Raw genomic sequence first — 10,998 nt, 5'->3', positions numbered from 1 at the left:
GCTTCCTTACTACATCTTGCACGCTACAGAAAATATAGCTCACACCCCTTTCTCATCAACTTCTGCACTTGCATAGCAGAGATCACTCCAAACTTGGGTTTCCCAAATCGTCTATATGAGGTCAATTTTCCCGAAGGGTTTCTCAACACTACTTTTAACTTCGCAATCAATCCTGACCTTGTAATGACTCAACCAGTTCATCCCAAGAATCACATCTAAGTCTCCCAAGTTAAACTCGATTAAATCGGATGGAAAGACACTCCCTCCTATCTTCAAAGGTAGGTTCTTGAAAACTTAGTACACTTACGACTTCCCCAGTAGGAATACTGATAGACAAGTCAATTAACTCATACTCTACTAATCCCAGACTCTTTAGCACAGAAGACGAAATAAAAGAATAGGTCGCCCCCGAATCAAATAACGTTTTAACGAAAACTGAATTAATAGAGAATTACCAGTTACCACATCAGCGGACCTCTCTGCTTCGCTATGACTCATCACGAACACTTTTCCCGCAGGCTTGTTCTGGGTAGGATTTTCATTAGCAAGCCTACTATAGTCTCCTTGGTTATTCTGACCTCCAGGCTTAGGACCCTGATTCCCTATCTGATTGGACCCTGATCTAGCCTGATTACCATTTCCCTGAGTCTTTAGATCTTTCCCGTGCTTGGAGAAGCACTCATACTCTCTATGACCCTTTTTCTGGCAATAATGACAGGTCACTAGCTCTCCCTTACAGTCTTTCCCAGGATGGTTTTTGTCACACTTCCTGCAATTGTAAACCCTTTCAGGTTTACCCTGACTACGGTTATCCTGGTTGTTTCTTCCTTGGAAATTCCCATTTCCATTCCGGTTTTTCTTAAAGTTACTTTGGTTTCCCCCAGTACTAACTTCTTTTATCTTTTCACCAACTATCCCATTCTTCTTATCTCTCCTTGATTGCAACCCATATATATGAGAAGCTCTCCCATACACCACATCTAAAGATGTAAAGGTTTCACCCCCTAATCCCAGCTGGATTTCATCAGTCAATCCTTGTTCGAACCTCTGAGCCTTAAGCTCCTCAGTAGCTACCACCTCAGGTGCAAACCTAGACAAGGTTATGAATTTACTATAATATTCAGAGATAGTCATACTACCCATTCTAAGGTTGATGAACTCTTGAGCTTTCTGTTTTCTCATAAAAGCAGGGTAAAACTTTCCTCTCAGCACAACTACAAAGGCTTCCCAATTAAATCCCTCAGCAACACTCAATCTAGCCATGTTTTCTCTCCACCACAAATCGGCCTCATCCTTTAGATATAAAACAGCCTGGCCTACTCTCATATTAGCAGGGCAATTCACTACTTCAAATAATTTCTCAAATTCCCTAATCCAGTTCTTTAGGAAGGTAGGGTCGGATTGTCCCTTAAAGTAAGGTGGTTTCACTTTGGCCAGTCTTTCGAACATCTCTCCAGCAGTCTCTAGACGTTCGACCTTGTCCTGATTCAGTTTCTCCGCCAAGAGGCAAATATCATCAGCTAGTTCAGTGTTTTTAGCCATTCTACTTCGGGACCTGAAAGTAATATTATTCTACTCAGGTTCCAGAAAACTTACATAGTCATCTAAGCAAGGCAACACTTGATTTGATCATTAAAGATCGCATTAACATACAATTCCACTAAGTTCCAATATGAAATTTTCTCTAATATTCATATAATTGTTCACGTAAATAAATTCATATCAACATGAAATGGAATTGAGCAAGAAAATATAATCACATAATGAAAATAAAATAAATAAAAAATATTTCTCATTACGTGCCCAAAATAAATTCTTACTCCTCCAATAAAATAAGCTATATTTTTATTCTTCCATAGAAGGAAAAAATAATGTGAAATAAAATAACACACTAGTATCTATATTTTTCGTAGAATGATAACTCTATAAAACACCTTTGTCTTCTTGGCACATATCCAACATTATTCTTATAACTAAAATCTTATGTATATCTATATGTATAAAAAAAGTATATAAGTATATATAACCTATGGCACTACATTGCCATCCTTATCCTTGTCTTCCTTATATTGCTCAGGTATGAAGGTTTCATCACTAGCTTCATCCTCTTCTTCATCCTCATAGTAATCGATGAACTTTCTCTGAATCTTAGACCTTCTAATAGGTATGGTGTCTTCGTCCTCTTCAGGTTCAGATTCATACCTGAAACATGCATCATAAATATCCTCCCTAGTAGTACCTCTAGCACGGTCCATCTCTATGATGACTTCATCATCCCTAGCAAATTCTTTCCTCAAAATACAACGCATTGTCCAATGCAAGTCTTCATACTCTCTAGGGTCAATGGGTGCATTAAAGTCGTCGGCTTCATCGTCAGTCAGAACGATGGGGTTAAAATAATTGCCTACATTAGCAGCCATATTCGTAGAGCTACAACACAATACACCAGGAGGTTTAGCACTCTTTCTAACGTGTTCCCACAAATAACAAGAGGTAAACAAAAACAAAGGCATGTAAATATACACTTTGCAGGCAAGAATTATAAACAGTTAGCAGGGAAGAAAAATATTCATGCATCAATAGCAGGGAAGTATAATAATAATGCATCATTACAGAAAGAAATGATAATGTGCAGATTTGCAGGGAAGAAAAATAATAATGATGCTGAACTAACTTCCTGATGCAGGCATGTAATATTTCTATCCTATATGCCCTTCTTATACTACCCATTCTCACAATGCAATACTATAAACCTTAAAGGCATGAAAAATAATGCAGACACTTTTATAAATAACATTACTTAAGTGTCTAAAAAAAAAAATTCGAATAATAAAAAAAAAAAAATCGAACCAACAATTTCCGATAAATTTCGACTTGACTAAAAAAAAAAATTTTTTTTTTTTCGGACTCAGCACTTCTTTCGAGAAATTTTTTTTTTCGCCGAAAACTTAAAAATTTCGAACCCTTAATTTATCCGAAAAAATTTCGGTGTATATAAGAAAATTTCTGGTAAAACAAATATTCATGTTCAACTTTTCGAAATGAAAACGTAGGAGCAATACTAAGGTTTCCTTCAAATAACTAATAATAAGCTAGGTAACTTAATAAGCTAAAGTCCCTTAATAAGCTAGTTAGTTAGGCGCCTATAAGTCTTAAACTAACCTAAAGCTCCCAGATACCACTTTGTAACACTCCGATAATTCTCTTTTCTAGAAAATACTTTTATAACAAACCTTAGAGAATTACCTAGGCATTATCGCCCGTGTGATAACGTTTCGGCTTACTCAGAACTTTGCAGCGGAAAATAACTTATTAAAAATCAACTTTATTAAAACTTATGAAATCAATAACAATTGTCAGAAACTAAACACACCAACTTAAAACGAACTAAATGTCTGAAACATAAGCTCCTATGAAAACAACTTAAATGAAACTAATAATACAAGAGTCTCTCCATTCCAGATTCCCAATGAGATGCATCTTCGAACCTGTAATGTCAATGTTATTTATTTCTTTAAATGGAATAGTTATTGGACGAGTTGTCTCAACCTGAAAATAGGAAATACGGGAGCTACCACATATTCCAAAATGACCTGCGATATCGAGGAACTTTTGAACTAATGAGGAATGGTGATCAATTGAATCCTAGAAAAGCCATGGGCTACCACCATGTACTCCAACCCTTAGTGTCCAACTCTAGACGTGCACCAGTCTAAAGTCTATAGCCTATTCTCGTTTCACTTTACGCTGAATATATTTTATTACTTGTGCTGACACCAACCAAGCAAATAACACATAACTAATAATCTCACAATCATAACAGAATTCCTTTTTATCTTTGGATTAACAAGTGTTCACAACTTATCAATCAAGACTCCTTTAACTTCTTTTTATACTTTACCAACTTACTTGTTGAACCTAGCCAACAGTAAACTTTACCTTTATATAGGTATAACTTGTGACTTACCAAATAAGATCCACGGTTCTTATAAGATAATAATAATACTCAAGAATCCATGTAAAACATGATTCAATCTAACTTACATTAATTCACTCACGAATTAATACATAAACTTGACTTATCCTGCTTGCATCAAACTTCCATACAAACATTTATACTCATAAATACTTCTAGTTTACATGTAGCACACAGGCAAAATAACATGTAAAACAATTCCAGTAATCATATATATGAACAAATAGAGTCCTATACATGATACTAATAAATAAAACATTCTTAGAGCATGCTTCTAAATCATATAGCACGTAGACAATGTACGTACCTTGTATAAACAAATCTGTAGGCCACTTTTACTCGCTAAAAGTCTCCTACTACGAAATCTCCGCCTAGAAAATAAAATAATGAAATAAATATCTCGTACTAAAAATTTACAGCAACTTTAAAACGATCAAAACCCCCTTAAACGTGTTTTAAAATCGTTTTTACGTACCAAACTTTTGTTATTTTTAATCCCTAGTATAGTACAACTATTCTAGTGATTAAAAATCATTTAAAACCCTTAAAATACTTATATCCTGAAAGTACATCACTTATAATATTTGATAAATCTTCTGAAAATATATTTAATACATATAAAATTATATACTAACCAAATCTCATGATTTATACTTTATAAATATAGTTTCTAGTGATTAAAAACCCTAAAAACTATAAATTTCATGATAAAAACTGAAAATAACTTAATATAATAAATCTGAAATTTATTATAATTATATATATATATAGCCGAAATTCATATTGCATATAAAACAATAATTTAAATCGTAAACATGCTAATAAATAATAAAATAATATAAAAACTATTACTTTAATGGAATCTTAGAGAGGAAGAAAGAAAAACAACCACAACAATGGAGAAGAGGAAGGCGCCGGCGGCAATAGCAGCAGTAGAGGACCGGCGGCAGCAGGTTTCTTGGCTCAATCAAAGATTTGTGACGTTTCTTGTTCAACAAGAAACGTTACTTGAAGAAGAAGAAACAACTTTTGAGAGAAGATCAAGAATGGCACACAAAGGAGAAGAGAGAAGGAAAGAAAAGCGCCGAGTGAAGAGAGAGAGAAAATCACGTGTGAAGAGGAGAGAGAAATAAAGTGTGTAGGATAAAATTTGGGTTTTTTTAGGATATCTAAATAGAGGCTTTTCCTTTTGGGCTTAGGAAAAGAGATTTTAGTAAATGAAACTTTGATGACTAATAAGATGGGCTCATTAGGACTTTAGTCATCAAATAACCCTTTCCCTTTTTATCACTTTTGGGCTTTCGATTCCATTCAGCTTCATTTTCAAATACGCTTTTAATAATTAAAATTCTTATTAAAACATGCTGAATTAAAACATTACAAATTTTATTAAGCTATGAAAAATATTTTTAGTTGACTTTTAAAATCGTCAACCCTTTTTAAAAGTCAAATCATTTTCCAAACTCATTTGGATTTAAATATAACTACATAAATACTTTAATATTTATGAAAATTCTTTAAAAATTGTGGGGGATTACATAAATGACTCGATAAGTACGCTTTGGAAGCGAAAAGGCAAAACTAGGCCTAAAATGACCTTTTCGTTCCCGAAATTCAACCTACAACAATTGCAAGCCTAAAAATCTACACAATAGTTATATTATGCATGCCTCATAGTATTATGTTCATAATGACTTTGGGGTTAAAGGACTCGATTACTATGATTTGGAAGCGTAAAAGGTTAAAATAGGCCTAAACTAACATATACTAATAAGTTACATACCTTTTGAAGATTACCGACGTTAGTGCAACGATTGACAATATCGAACATGTATCTTAGCACGTAATAGCCACATGAAATTCCATCATCTTGTTGTGGAAACTAAATGTTCACCAAAGGACGCATCCAATGACATTCATGTTAGATGTGTACTATGTGGCTAAAAGTGTTTCTATATAAGGACAAATAAATTAGTCATTTTATCTCGACTGATTTGTAAACAGGAGCATTTGATGCTCGAAGTCATGTTGCACTAACATGCTTCATCACACTACATCAATACATATTTATAAGATTAGATGTACTAACTGTTTATATATATATATGATGAATAATGTGTAATATTCATAATTGCGCATATGTTGAGTTTCATTTAGGCTACCTATTTAACAATGATTTGATTAGTACCTATATCGAGATACTCTTTCACTTCGGTTTTGTTTTGTAAGCAATTGTCATATCGTATTATGTTTGGACATAACCAACCAAACATTGACTCATCACTAGATGTTGCAATCAATTCATTATATAATAACCTGAGAAATCATATTGATTAAAAGAAATCGTATTGTCATAAATGTTTGTATCATGGAAACATTCAACTCTACCCCACATAAGAATTCTTTAATATCAACCTTAGAAATGAATGTGAATGAGTCCTCAAAGTAGTGGAATTGTTGCTCTCCTAAAGGAACCTCAATTGTACTATCATTGGGTAATTCGCTAGCGAACTTATGTAACCAATAGCATGGAATATTAAGGCCTCGCGCCACCTCTGGATCGATAATAAGTGGATTCTTTGTCATAGAAACTTTTTCCTTCACCACAATTCGTTCACCTTCATCACGTAAACTTTCTTTCTTATCAGGTGAACATGTCTTCTTTCCCTTTCTGTCATGTGAGTCGGCCTTCCCCGAAACCTAGTAATTAGTGAAAAGTAAAGATATTACTGACAATCATAGGAACTATAAAAGAAAACACGCATATATATATATTAAATATATATATATATAATATAATATATATAATATTATATATATATATATATATATACATATATATACATATATATACATATATATATATATACATATATATATATATATACATATATATATATATATATATATATATATATATATATACATATATATACATATATACATATATACATATATACATATATATACATATATACATATATATACATATATACATATATATACATATATATATATATATATACATATATACATATAGATACATATATACATATACATACATATATACATATATATACATATATATATATATATATACATATATACATATAGATACATATATACATATATATACATATATACATATATATACATATATACATATATATACATATATACATATATATACATATATACATATATATACATATATACATATATATACATATATAACATATATATACATATATACATATATATACATATATCTATATATATACTATATATATACATTATATACATAATACATATATATACTATATACATATATACATATATACATATACTATATTATAATATATATATATATATACTATATATATATATATATATATATATACATACATATATATACATATATATACATATATATATATACATATATATATATATGTTAATCATTGTACCTCATCTGAAAACTGCACTAATGCACGTGGCCATAGAACATAACTGCCAATTAAGGGCATCATTCAGTGACTGTAGACCAACTTCTAGCTTCGGCAACGGAAGAGGTAATTCTTCGAAACCAGACACAACTCCATTGAGGCTGAGCACATAGTGATTATCATCCATTAACTGGTTATGCAATCATACTCTGTCACTAGGGGGTTGTGCATGGCCATAAGCTACGAGAATGAAACTATCATAACCATTTCCTCGAGCTAATAGTTCACATGGTGTCTCTTCCTTTAAAAAAACTCTATTTATAGTTAGTCTATGAAACAACATTAATAAGAATTTCATGCATTTAAGAACAATAGTTGTTTAACAAAGCAAAGGGATTAAGTGATTACCTTCAACTTGGGTACTACAGGTGGATCAGGCTGGGTAGGTGTAATACCACTACCCTTCTCGAATGCAGCAAAAGTCGGTAAACCCATTTGCTCCAAAATGGCGTTGAAATTATGTGTCATCTCCTCTCTGAGCTCCTCCCAAATTGCAGCTTTCATAGCCTCTACATCTACTGACGCTGCAATAATTTACTTTCGGGGTATAGCAAATACCATAGCCTTGCAATAACTTAGCCCCAAACTGAACCGAGTAGTCTCCTTGAGGAGTCAACCCCTAAACCAAATTATCATCCATACAGGAGGTAGGAAGGAACAAACTTTTAATATCCGGCATAACTTCAAACGAGACTACACTTGCTAACGTATCCTGTATCCACTGTTTATCCTCAGAGATAAATTCACTACCCTTGACTAATTCTTCATGATGAACATCCGGAAACACATCCGCCAATGAAGACATATAGACCCAATTGTCAAACCAAAAAGAAAAACTAACCCTATTCCCAACCTGCCACCTTAAATCTTTTCTAAACGTCGACCTTAGCGATAAAAGCTTTTTCCATTGCGAAGACGCTGACATATGAAAGACATGATTCCACAAACTATAATTTTTTAAATACTTCCTTGTAACCATAAATACCCAAATGTTATCCGGCTCTTTTAAGATTCTCCATATAACTTCAATTGAAGTGTAATATTGTTTACATTGGCTTTTCTTAAACCACGACCACCAAAACACTTAGGTTTAAAAATTTTATCCCAAGCAATAAGATTTGGACCTAACCTATCCACATTTTTGTCTAAAAAAAAATTCTATTAATTTTATCTAAACTAGTCGAATATGCCGTATGGAGCAGAAAGCTTTGCATTTGAAAATTGGACTTAGTGGACAAATTTGATTGAATAAGGATCGTACGCCCTGCTTGGGAAAGAGCATTCGCTTTCCACTTTGATAACTGCTTTTGGGACTTATCAACAACTTCACCAAATGTTTCTTTAGTTACTCTTTCAGTAATAATTAGACACCCTAAATATTTACCCAATGAAAGGGAATGATCCATATGAAGAATATTTTTGTAAAAAGCACAATCCTATTATGACATATTTGTTGTACATTGGAAATCGGATTTATGAAAGTAAAAAGGCCAACTGGTCCGACATTCTACAATACTCATCCAGAATATTTTTAATGAAAAAGCAAGACCTAGAATTAGCTTTTGCAAATAGTAGAGTATCATCATCAAATGTTAAAAAAGGAAATTTAATTCCTGATCTCCCGATTTTAACACCTAGATCCTTATTTCTAAAAAAACTATGTCGATGAACCTTCCTAGCTAATAACTCTGCACACAATATAAACAAATATGGGAATAAAGGATCCCCTTGTCTTAAATGACGCAACGGAATAAATTGGCTACTAGGGATATTGTTAAAAAGCATAGAAAAGGACACTGTAGTGATAAAACTTTTAATCCACTTAATAAACTGACAAATGAAGACCTAATTTCTTAAGAGTAGTCAAAACATAATTCCATTCAAGTCTATCATACGATTTTTCCATGTTCAATTTACTAGCTAACCATCCCTCTTTTCCGCCTTTATTTTTAAACGACTTAAACACTTCATGGGCAAGGAGAATATTATCCTGAATTATTCTTTTAGGAACGAAAGCCCCTTGAAGTGGGGGAATGATACTTCCTAACACAACATTGAGTCTATTCATTAACACTTTGGCAATAATTTTATATAAAGTCGAACACAAACTTATTGGTCTAAAATTATTTGCTGATTCAAGGTTATTGTAGGAATCAGCGTAATAAATGTGTGATTAATTTCTAATAGCAGAATGAAAAAAGGCTTTGATTGCTTTGATTACCGAATTGCCGACTAAAGTCCAATACTTCTGAAAGAAATATGGCGGAAACCCATCCGGGCTCAGAGCTTTGTCTGGTGCTAAATCGAACAAAGATGCTTTAATTTCTTTGTTAGTGACTTCCTTAATTATTGCTAAAAACATTTGATTTGCGAAAATCGTAAGGATTTGCGAGAAATCTTAACCTAAAATATTTCGTAATTTTCTCTTCTATTTGCGAAGGATTATTAACAATGGAACCATTACTCGCTTTGTACATTTTAAAAGTGTTACGATTTTTGCTAATTGTCGCACTAGCATGGAAGTACGAGGAGTTAGAATCTCTTTTTAGCCAAAAGTTATCTCTACTCTTTTGCTTCCAATAATTAGCTTGCAACGAAAATATATCTCTTCGTTTAGTTAGTAGTCGTTCTTGCCTATCAACAAGAGAATTATTACATGGATCCAAGGTTATCCGATTTTGGACCTTTTCAAGTTGAGAATCTACTAACGCAATTTGTCGAAATATATTGCCAAATATATATATATTATATATATATATATTATATATATATATATATATATATATATATATATATATAATATATATATATATATATATGTATGTATGTGTATATATATGTATGTATGTGTATATATATATATGTATGTGTATATATATGTATGTATATATATATATATATATATATATATATATATATATATATATATATATGTATATGTATATATATATATGTATATGTATATGTATATGTATATATATATGTATATGTATATGTATATATATGTATATGTATATATATGTATACATATATATGTATATAATTAGTAGGCCAGGGCTTTAGGTTTGGGCGGCTCACTATTTTTCAATTTAACTTTCGATACCATTTTTTTTATTTGGGGGGATACGTTGAAAAGCATCCAACTGACAGATTAATGACCAATAGAAAACATGAAGACATGTAGTTCAATTTTTTTTCAATATAGGTGTTTTTACATATATTAAAGGAAAATTTGTCAAAAAAAATCTTTTAAGGGTTCAAAGTTGCGAAAAAAACCTTATAAAGCATTCTTTGCGAGAACAAACCAAAATGTAAATTAATTTTGCAAGATGAAACCTAATGTCCCTTTCCGATGTTGACCAAAGATTTTCCGGCGTTGATCACTTCTATTTCCCTTCTTCCTCCATAATCCCCACCTAGCCACCACTACCAACACCTTCACCAGCCCCCCCACCCCTGCAGCCCCCACTTCACCCCCAGCCCAGCCCCCATCACCTGCAGCCCGCCTTCATCAGC

Source organism: Beta vulgaris, chromosome 7, assembly GCF_026745355.1.
Source record: "Beta vulgaris subsp. vulgaris cultivar EL10 chromosome 7, EL10.2, whole genome shotgun sequence".
Taxonomy (NCBI): Eukaryota; Viridiplantae; Streptophyta; class Magnoliopsida; order Caryophyllales; family Amaranthaceae; genus Beta; species Beta vulgaris.
This window is presented reverse-complemented; position numbering follows the sequence as displayed.